Source organism: Spermophilus citellus, assembly GCF_964194105.1.
Source record: "Spermophilus citellus genome assembly, chromosome: 7".
Lineage (NCBI taxonomy): Eukaryota > Metazoa > Chordata > Mammalia > Rodentia > Sciuridae > Spermophilus > Spermophilus citellus.
In genome coordinates, this window is record NC_138188.1 from 117087859 (window position 1) to 117097642 (window position 9784).

Below are 9784 nucleotides of genomic sequence, written 5' to 3' on the forward strand. Positions count from 1 at the left end.
GATTTGAAGTCATCCTTGAGTTTTTATGTTACTTTCTACATCCATTTTGTCAGGAAACCTTGTTGACTCTACTTTCAATGTATTTCTAGACTCAAAGATTTCCTACCTAGCATATCTCTGGTGAAAGCCATTCAATATCCATTCTTACCTGATAACTATAATATCATCTAAATTTTCTATTTGATCCTACCTTTGTTCTCCAATATTCTGCCTACAATATAGTAGCTACAGTCATCTTTTCTAATCAATTATTTCTGGAGAAGATTTAGCTTCACAGCAATATTGAGCAGAAAGTACAGACATGTCCCCTATACCCCATCTCCACACATGTATACCTTATCCTATCATGAACATCCTTCACCATAATACTACATTAGGTACAACTGGTGACCTACAGTGGTACATCACAATCATACAAAGTATATAGTTTATATTATGCTTCACTCTTGGTATCGTACATTCTATAGGTTTGACAAATTTATAAAGGTGTGTATCCACCATTATAATGTCATACAGAGTAGGTCCACTGCCCTACACATTCTTTGTGATCTGCCTCTCCATTCCTCTCTCCCCTCTAACTTCTGGCAACCACTGATCCATTTACTATCTTCATAGTTTTTCTTTTCCAGAATAGCATGTAGTTGGAAAAAGAAGTCTTTTCAGGTTGGCTCATTTGACTTTGATATATGTATACAAGTTTCATAGCTTGATAGCTCCTTTATTTTCAATGCTGAATAAAATTGCATTGTTTGAATGTACCACTGTTTATCCATTTACATACTGAAGAATATCTTGGTTGCTTCCAAGTTTGGGCAATTATGAATGAAGAAGCTGCTATCAATATTCATGTACAGATTTTTATGTGGACATAAGTTTTTAACTCTTAGAGTAAATACCAAGAGCAAGAGTATTGAATTACATATTTAGTTTTTTTCTTTTTAATTCCCAATGATCTTCCAATGAGGATGTACAATTTTATACTTCCTCCAGCAATGAGTGAGAGTTCTTGTTGTTCCACATCTTTGTTAGCATTTGGTATTATCAGTGCTCTGAGTTTGGGCATTCCAATAAGTGTATGGTGCAATCTCATTGTTGTTTTAATTTGTATTTCCCTGATGACATATGATGTGGGATATCTTTTCCTATGAAGATATTTTTCCCACTATTAGGAGGATCATGCCCCTTAATGAAACTAATGAGATTCTACCTTAAGCAGAGGAAATGCCAAAGTCCTTGACACATGGCCCTATATGATATGTACTCTTCTTGGATTTCCATTCTTACAACTCTGTCCTTTACCCATTTATTTGTTCCAGGAATATGGTCCTCAAGCCTCCCATATATTATCCACAACCATCTGCCCTTGTTGGCCTTAAGACTGCTTCTTTTGTTTGTAACAATCTTTTCCCAGATATCAGCATTACTTCACTCCCTCAACTTCTTTTAGCCTTTTTTTCCCCCAAGAGTCACCTTGTCATCCCGAGTCCCCTATTTTAATTGCAACCTCTCCCAACTCAGAAATTTTCCACCTCCTAATGCAGATATAGATATATATATATATATATTCCTTTTTTGTAACACTTATCATCTGCTGCTGTACTACACAGGTGAATTTTATCTGGAGTCTGGTGTTTGTCTTTTCTGACTATAATCCAAATCCAAAAGTGGGGGAATTGTTATCTTATTTAGTAATTTATACCCAAAGTGTCTAAAGCAGCTTACCCGGTACTTAGTACAGATTTAAACAAAATGGTAAGTAATGTTCCCTGGTTCCAGACACTCCCCAAAATAATTAGGATTTTAATAGGTATGAAGACTTCTGAAATGTAGGTAAAAGCCAAAGACTTAGCCAAAGACTTAGTGCTGTTAACATAATCTCCCTGTGTCAACTGAGAAAGAATTCTGAAGAAACATGTTAATGTAGAGTAGTAATGCCAGATATGTGTGTAGGACTTATGGTGCACAAACTGCTATCATGTACAATATCAGATTTATCCTCATGATAATTTTATGACCTGGCTATTTTTAACTTTAAGTTATGCATGGTAGAATGAACATGTCTACTTCCTTTAGAAATCCACTATGATTTCAGTAATGGAACAAAAATGTATTTAATTCAGAAAAACAACGAGACAGTGAGAAGATAACAGAGAAAACTTAGCCATAAGATCTCAGTACCTGAAAAGATTAATGAGATGGACACAGATAGATGTCCTAATTGACAGGAGCTTCAAGTTTCTCCACTTTGCTAAGTGTCTTTGGGGAAGAAACAGGAAAATGAAGCAACTCAAAGCTGAAGCACATCCAGAAACACTCACAAATCAGAGGCATTGAAGCAGCTCAGAGAAGAGCCAGCTCCAGTCAGATCATGACTGTAAATGGTCATAGGAATGACTAAAGACAAAAAAATGTCATGTAGATGACATCATAATCAATGATTAATAAGTGGAAGATGAAGAAAGTGAAAAATCAAGGCAATTATACAATCCATAAAAATAAAAGATTAATTAAAGAAATCTATAAATAATTACACTGTTTAAGATACTGAACTATAAAAAATATGAATACTATTGTGAATCAAATATTGTGAATCAAAATTATTATTATTATTTTTTCTTTTTTTATTGGTTGTTCAAAACATTACAAAGCTCTTGACATATCATATTTCATACTTTAGATTCAAGTGGGTTATGAACTCCCATTTTTACCCCAAATACAGATTGCAGAATCACATCAGTTACACATCCACATTTTTACATAATGCCATGTTAGTAACTGTTGTATTCTGCTACCTTTCCTATCCTCTACTATCCCCCCTCCCCTCCCTTCCCATCTTCTATCTCTACCCCATCTACAAAACAAATTTTTACTCCTCACACTTCAGATAGAGCCCTAATATCCAGAGTATACAAAGAACTCAAAAAATTAGACAATAAGATAACAAATAACCCAATCAACAAATGGCCAAGGACCTGAACAGACATTTCTCCCCCTTGTTTTTTTCCCATTCCCCTCACACACTCTTATATGTAATTTTGTATAACAATGAGGGTCTCCTTCCATTTCCATGCAATTTCCCTTTTCTCTCCCTTTCCCTCACACCTCATGTCTCTGTTTAATGTTAATCTTTTCCTCCAGCTCTTCCTCCCTGTTCTGTTCTTAGTTGCTCTCATTATATCAAACAAGACATTTGGCATTTGATTTTTAGGGATTGGCTAGCTTCACTAAGCATAATCTGCTCTAGTGCCATCCATTTCCCTGAAAATGCCATGATTTTGTCATTTTTTAGTGCTGCGTAATACTCCATTGTGTATAAATGCCACATTTCTTTTATCCATTCATCTATTGAAGGGCATCTGGGTTGGTTCCACAGTCTAGCTATTGTGAATTGTGCTGCTATGAACATCGATGTGGCAGTATCCCTGCAGCATGCTCTTTTAAGGTCTTCAGGGAATAGTCCGAGAAGGGCAATAGCAGGGTCAAATGGTGGTTCCATTCCCAGCTTTCCCAGGAACCTCCATACTGCTTTTGAAATTGGCAGCACCAATTTGCAGTCCCACCAGCAATGTACAAGAGTACCCTTTTCCCCACATCCTCGCCAGCACTTGTTATTGTTTGACTTCATAATGGCTGCCAATCTTACTGGAGTGAGACGATATCTTAGGGTGGTTTTGATTTGCATTTCTCTGACTGCTAGAGATGGTGAGCATTTTTTCATGTACTTGTTGATTGATTGTATGTCCTCCTCTGAGAAGTGTCTGTTCAGGTCCTTGGCCATTTGTTGATTGGGTTATTTGTTATCTTATTGTTTAATTTTTTGAGTTCTTTGTATACTCTGGATATTAGGGCTCTATCTGAAGTGTGAGGAGTAAAAATTTGTTCCCAGGATATAGGCTCCCTATTTACCTCTCTTATTGTTTCTCTTGCTGAGAAAAAACTTTTTAGTTTAAGTAAGGCCCATTTGTTGATTCTTGTTATTAACTCTTGTGCTATGGGTGTCCTATTAAGGAATTTGGAGCCCGAACCCACAATATGTAGATCGGAGCCAACTTTTTCTTCTATCATACGCAGAGTCTCTGATTTGATATCAAGCTCCTTGATCCATTTTGAGTTAACTTTTGTGCATGGTGAGAGGAGGGGATTCAGTTTCATTTTGTTGCATATGGATTTCCAGTTTTCCCAACACCATTTGTTGAAGATGCTATCCTTCCTCCATTGCATGCTTTTAGCCCCTTTATCAAATATAAGATAGTTGTAACTTTGTGGATTAGTCTCTGTGTCCTCTATTCTATACCATTGGTCCACCCGCCTGTTTTGGTACCAGTACCATGCTGTTTGTGTCACTATTGCTCTATAATATAGTTTGAAATCTGGTATCACTATACCGCCTGATTCACACTTCCTGTTTAGAATTGCTTTTGCTATTCTGGGTCTTTTATTTTTCCATATGAATTTTATGATTGCTTTTTCTATTTCTACAAGAAATACCGTTGGGATTTTGATTGGCATTGCATTAAACCTATAGAGAACTTTTGGTAATATCGCCATTTTGATGATGTTAGTTCTGCCTATCCATGAACAGGGTATATTTTTCCATCTTCTAAGATCTTCTTCTACTTCTCTCTTTGGGGTTCTGTAGTTTTCATTGTATAAATCTTTCACCTCTTTTGTTAGGTTGATTCCCAACTATTTTATTTTATTTTTTTTGAGAATATTGTGAATAGAGTGTTTTTCCTCATTTCCGTTTCAGAAGTTTTGTGGCTGATATACAGAAATGCCTTTGATTTATGCGTGTTGATTTTATATCCTGCCACTTTGCTGAATTCATTTATTAGTTCTAGTAGTTTTTTTGTAGACCCTTTTGGGTCTTCTAGGTATAGAATCACGTCATCCGCAAATAGTGATAATTTAAGTTCTTCTTTTCCTATTTTTATGCCTTTAATTTCTTTCGTCTGTCTAATCGTTCTGGCCAGTGTTTCGAGAACTATATTGAATAGAAGTGGTGATAGAGGGCATCCCTGTCTTGTTCCAGATTTTAGAGGGAATGCCTTTAACTTTTGTCCATTCAGAATGATGCTAGCCTGAGGCTTAGCATAGATAGCTTTTACAATGTCAAGGTAAGTTCCTGTTATCCCTCGTTTTTCTAATGTTTTGAACATAAAGGGATGCTGTACTTTGTCGAATGCTTTCTCTGTGTCTATCAAGATGATCATATGGTTCTTATCTTTAAGTCTATTGATGTGGTGAATAACATTTATTGATTTCCGTATATTGAACCATCCTTGCATCCCAGGGATGAATCCTACTTCATCATGGTGCACAACTTTTTTGATATGTTTTTGTATTCGAATCGCCAGAATTTTATTGAGGATTTTTGCATCCAGGTTCATTAGAGATATTGGTCTGTAGTTTTCTTTCTTTGAGGTGTCTTTGTCTGGTTTCGGAATCAGGGTGATGCTGGCCTCATAGAATGAATTTGGAAGAGCTCCCTCTTTTTCTATTTCCTGAAATAACTTGAAAAGTATTGGTATTAATTCTTCTTTAAAGGTTTTGTAAAACTCCTCTGTATACCCATCCGGTCCTGGGCAAGGATCCATGTGCTGCTGAGAAAAAAGTATATCCACTTGATGATGGTTGATATATTCTATATATGTCAGTTAAGTCTAGGTTATTGATTGTGGTATTGAGTTCTATATTTTCTTTATTCAACTTTTGTTTGGAGGATCTGTCCAATGGTGAGAGAGGTGTGTTGAAGTCACCATAATTATTGTGTTGTGGTCTATTTGATTCTTGAACTTGAGGAGAATTTGTTTTATGAACGTCGCAGCACCATTGTTTGGTGCATAAATATTGATAATTGTTATGTCTTGTTGGTGAATGGTTACCTTTAACAGTATATAATGTCCTTTCTTATCCCTTTTGATTAACTTAGTCTTGAAGTCGATTTTATTCGATATGAGGATGGCCACCCCTGCTTGCTTACGAGGACCGTGTGCATGGTATATTTTTTCCCAACCTTTCACCTTCAGCCTGTGTATGTCTTTTCCAATCAGATGTGTCTCCTGGAGGCAGCATATTGTTGGATTTGTTTTTTTAATCCATGTTACTAGCCTATGTTGCTTTATTGGAGAGTTTAAGCCATTAACGTTTAGAGTTACTATTGATATATGGTTTGTACTTCCAGCCATGTTTGATTTTTATCTTTTGTTTTTTTAATTTAGTTTGTTTCTCCATGATTAGCTTTCCCCCTACCCTCTGTCTTTACTGAGGCACTTCCCACTGATGGTTTTGGTTATTGTTTTTCATTTTTTCCTCGTGTAGTGTTTTGCTCAAGATGCTTTGCAATGCTGGTTTTCTGGCTGCAAATTCTTTTAACTTTTGTTTATCATGAAAGATTTTTATTTTGTTGTCATACCTGAAGCTTAATTTTGCTGGATACAGAATTCTTGGTTGGCATGCATTGTCTTTCAGTGTTTGAAATACGTTGTTCCAGGATCTTCTCGCTTTCAGCGTCTCTGATGAAAAATCCATTGTTAGTCTTGTTGGTTTACCTCTGAATGTAATCTGTCTCCTTTCTCTTGTAGCTTTTAATATTTTCTCTTTGTTCTGTATTTTGGATATCTTCATAACAATGTGTCTTGGCGTTGGTGTACTGTGATTTTGTGTGCTCGGTGTCCTGTATGCATCTTCAATTTGTATATCTGTTTCCTTTTTTATTTCTGGAAAGTTTTCTGTAATTATTTCATTCAGCAGGTTGCTCATTCCCTTGGTTTGAACCTCTATACCTTCCTCTATCTTGATGACTCTTAAGTTTGTTTTTTTTTATGTTATCCCATATCTCCTGGATGTTTTTCTCGTGGTTTTTTTTTTTTTTTTTTTTTTTTTTTTTTTTTTTTTTTTTTTACTAGCCTTTCTGAGTTGGCTAGACTCTTTTCAAGATGATATATTTTGTCTTCATTATCTGACGTTCTGGTTTCTACTTGCTCCACTCTGTTAGTGATACTCTCATTTGAGGTTTTAATTTGGTTTATAGTTTCCTTCATTTCTAGAATTATTGTTTGATTTTTTAATAATCTCTATCTCCTGATAAAGATACTTAACTTCTTCTTTTATCTGTTTATGTAATTCATTTTCAATGTGTTCTTTCACTGTTTGAATTTGCTGTCTCATAGCCTCTTTAAGGTTCCATTCCATCTGTCTAAGGTATTCCTTGAGTTATTTATTTGACCATTTTTCTGATGACTCTAGGTCCTCCTGAATGTTTAGGCTGTCCTGCATTGTTTGTACTCCTTTTGTTCCTTGCTTTTTCATGCTGCTCATGTTACTTCTTGTTCTGTTTGACTGCTGAGTTACTGTTTACTCCTATAAATTTATTTGATGCTTGGGAGGAAAGGTATTATAAGGGGAAGGGAAGAAGTCCCTAAAGAGAATGAGAGTAAGCAGGTAGAATTCAAGGAAGGGGGAATAAGGAAATTGAAAAGAAATGAAAAGACAAAAGAAAAAAATAGAAAAGAAAAAAAAAGAAAAATTAAAATTAAAAAATAATAAAAAAATTAAAAAACAACAAAAAAATGAAAATGAGAAAAAACCCAAATTTAAAAATAATAATAATAATAAATGCAGTCTTAGAGGTTGATTAACTTCTCTTCCAGTAGGTGGAGGTGTGCCCACTGGGCCAAGCTTCTCCTCTCAATACACAGGAACCAATCACTGTGCAGCAGCTCCTCCTCCCAGACTGGGTGTGTTTTCAATCCTGAGTGCCTAGGGCCTTCTCTTGTGTCTAGTCACTTCCCCACTTTTCCTTAATGCAGGCCCCGCTCACCAGTGATGCTCACCACAATACTGGCTACACGCCAGTTCTGCTGCTCCAGGGAGCCCTATTTTCATGAAGACTTGGCACACTCTCCCTGTTTGCCATTCCCTCAGACCCTAAGTTTGTAGAACTTGGGGCTGAGAACCCTCAGCGAATTTTTCTTGCCCTCCGGTAGCCACGCCCCGGGTAGCTGGTGCAAGAGACCTCAGTTGTCAGCACTGGTGGGAGCGTTAGCCAGAAGTTCTGCGCCGCGGGTCCTGCGCCAGTCCTGATTCCCTCGGTCTGTCTATCGCGCTCACGGGAGAGCTGGGAGGGGCCCTTAAAATTGCCCTGTTGTATGGAGAGGGAAGGCTAGGGGGTTACACACCTGTCGCCGCTGGTTTCAATGAAGTTATCTTCTCCACCGCATTCTGGTGACGTCAGTTCTCTGCCATGGTGGTATCCCATGCAAATGGCAACAGTTTGTTCCCTTTGCCGGGTGACCAATGCAACGGGTGGGTCCTGACTGGCTCTCCCAAGCCCCATTTCAATCTTGTGGCCACTGTCTGTGAAGGCTCGGTTGGCATTAACCTCCGTAGGTTCAGAAGGGCCAACCAGTTGTTTCAGCGGGTTTGTTTAGTGCTGAGTCACATCGGTTTGTCTGCGAGAAGCAGGCCAACGGGAGCTTGAATTCAGAATCAAGATTATTAAAATGATATTTTTTAAATGTATGTTTTTTGTATTGTTATACTTAGCAGAAAGTGTATGAGAAGGTGAGAGGAGGTAGTAGGAGATCTAAATCCTATTCTTAGATTATGGAAAGTCAATCAATAATATATTAAACTGAAGGGAAAAATCAAATAATGATAGTGCACGTTGCTTACATTTGTAAGTTAAGCCATAAATATTTAAAACAAAATGTTAACAGTTGAAAGTTTCTGTCTCAAGAAATGAGACTCAGAAATAATAATGTATGGTATAGGCAGTACAGAGAAGTACTGATTGTTATCATGGAGCTATAGTACTATTTGACTTTTAAACTAAATGCATGTATTACATTAATAGAATATACAATTAAACTACTAGATGATTAATAGTAATTGTAAGTGATAATACTTAGTTATAACTTACAACTCTCAGCCAACAAAGGAAGTCACACCATAAGGAAATGAAAGTGTTAAGCATATTTTTTTTTTAGGTAATGAGTATATAGATGATCTTATTTTTTTAGCATATTTCAGGATTTTCAAACTGTACAATAATATGTATACATTATTTTACAATTGAAAACTTTATAAACTTCCATTTAAAATATTTGAGGTGATGAATATGCTAATTATTCTGATTTGATGTATAAAATAGTATACATATAGCAAAACACCATACTGTACCCCGTGGATATACATAACAATTATGCATCAATTAACAATAAAGAACATATATAAATGATTATATATATTATATATATGCATGCTTATAATAACTGTCTTCATATAAGGGATGAGAAAATATGGACTAGAAGAGTATTTGACTTGCCCAAAGTGTATGGTTAGTTATTGTGAGAGCTAAAACCAGAGATTGTGATTTTTTTTTCTTTCAATTCCTATTTAGATGGTTTTCCACTATGACCTTTTAATTTCAAAAGTGGCTATGAAAATAAAGATCATATCTGTGGAGCCCTGGAAGGCCCAGGACAGCCCCACCAATGCTCAAGGAGCCCACACTGGGTCCCAACTGCATCTTTGAACACATTGCCCAACACCCCCTCGCCCAACCTGACACTCCATTGCTGAAGCAACCACCTCCATCTTGTGATCCATCCTTGCCATATTTAGTTGTGGCCACTCCCAACTTAGAACACCAGCTGGGCAGAAGAGGTATTGGCACCCTTGCAGGGGCACTAAAAGCCTAAAGTATAAAAAACAGTAATGCTGCATATAGTCAGTACTAGAAGGAAAGACACACAAACAGCATGAAAAAAAGGGGGGGAGA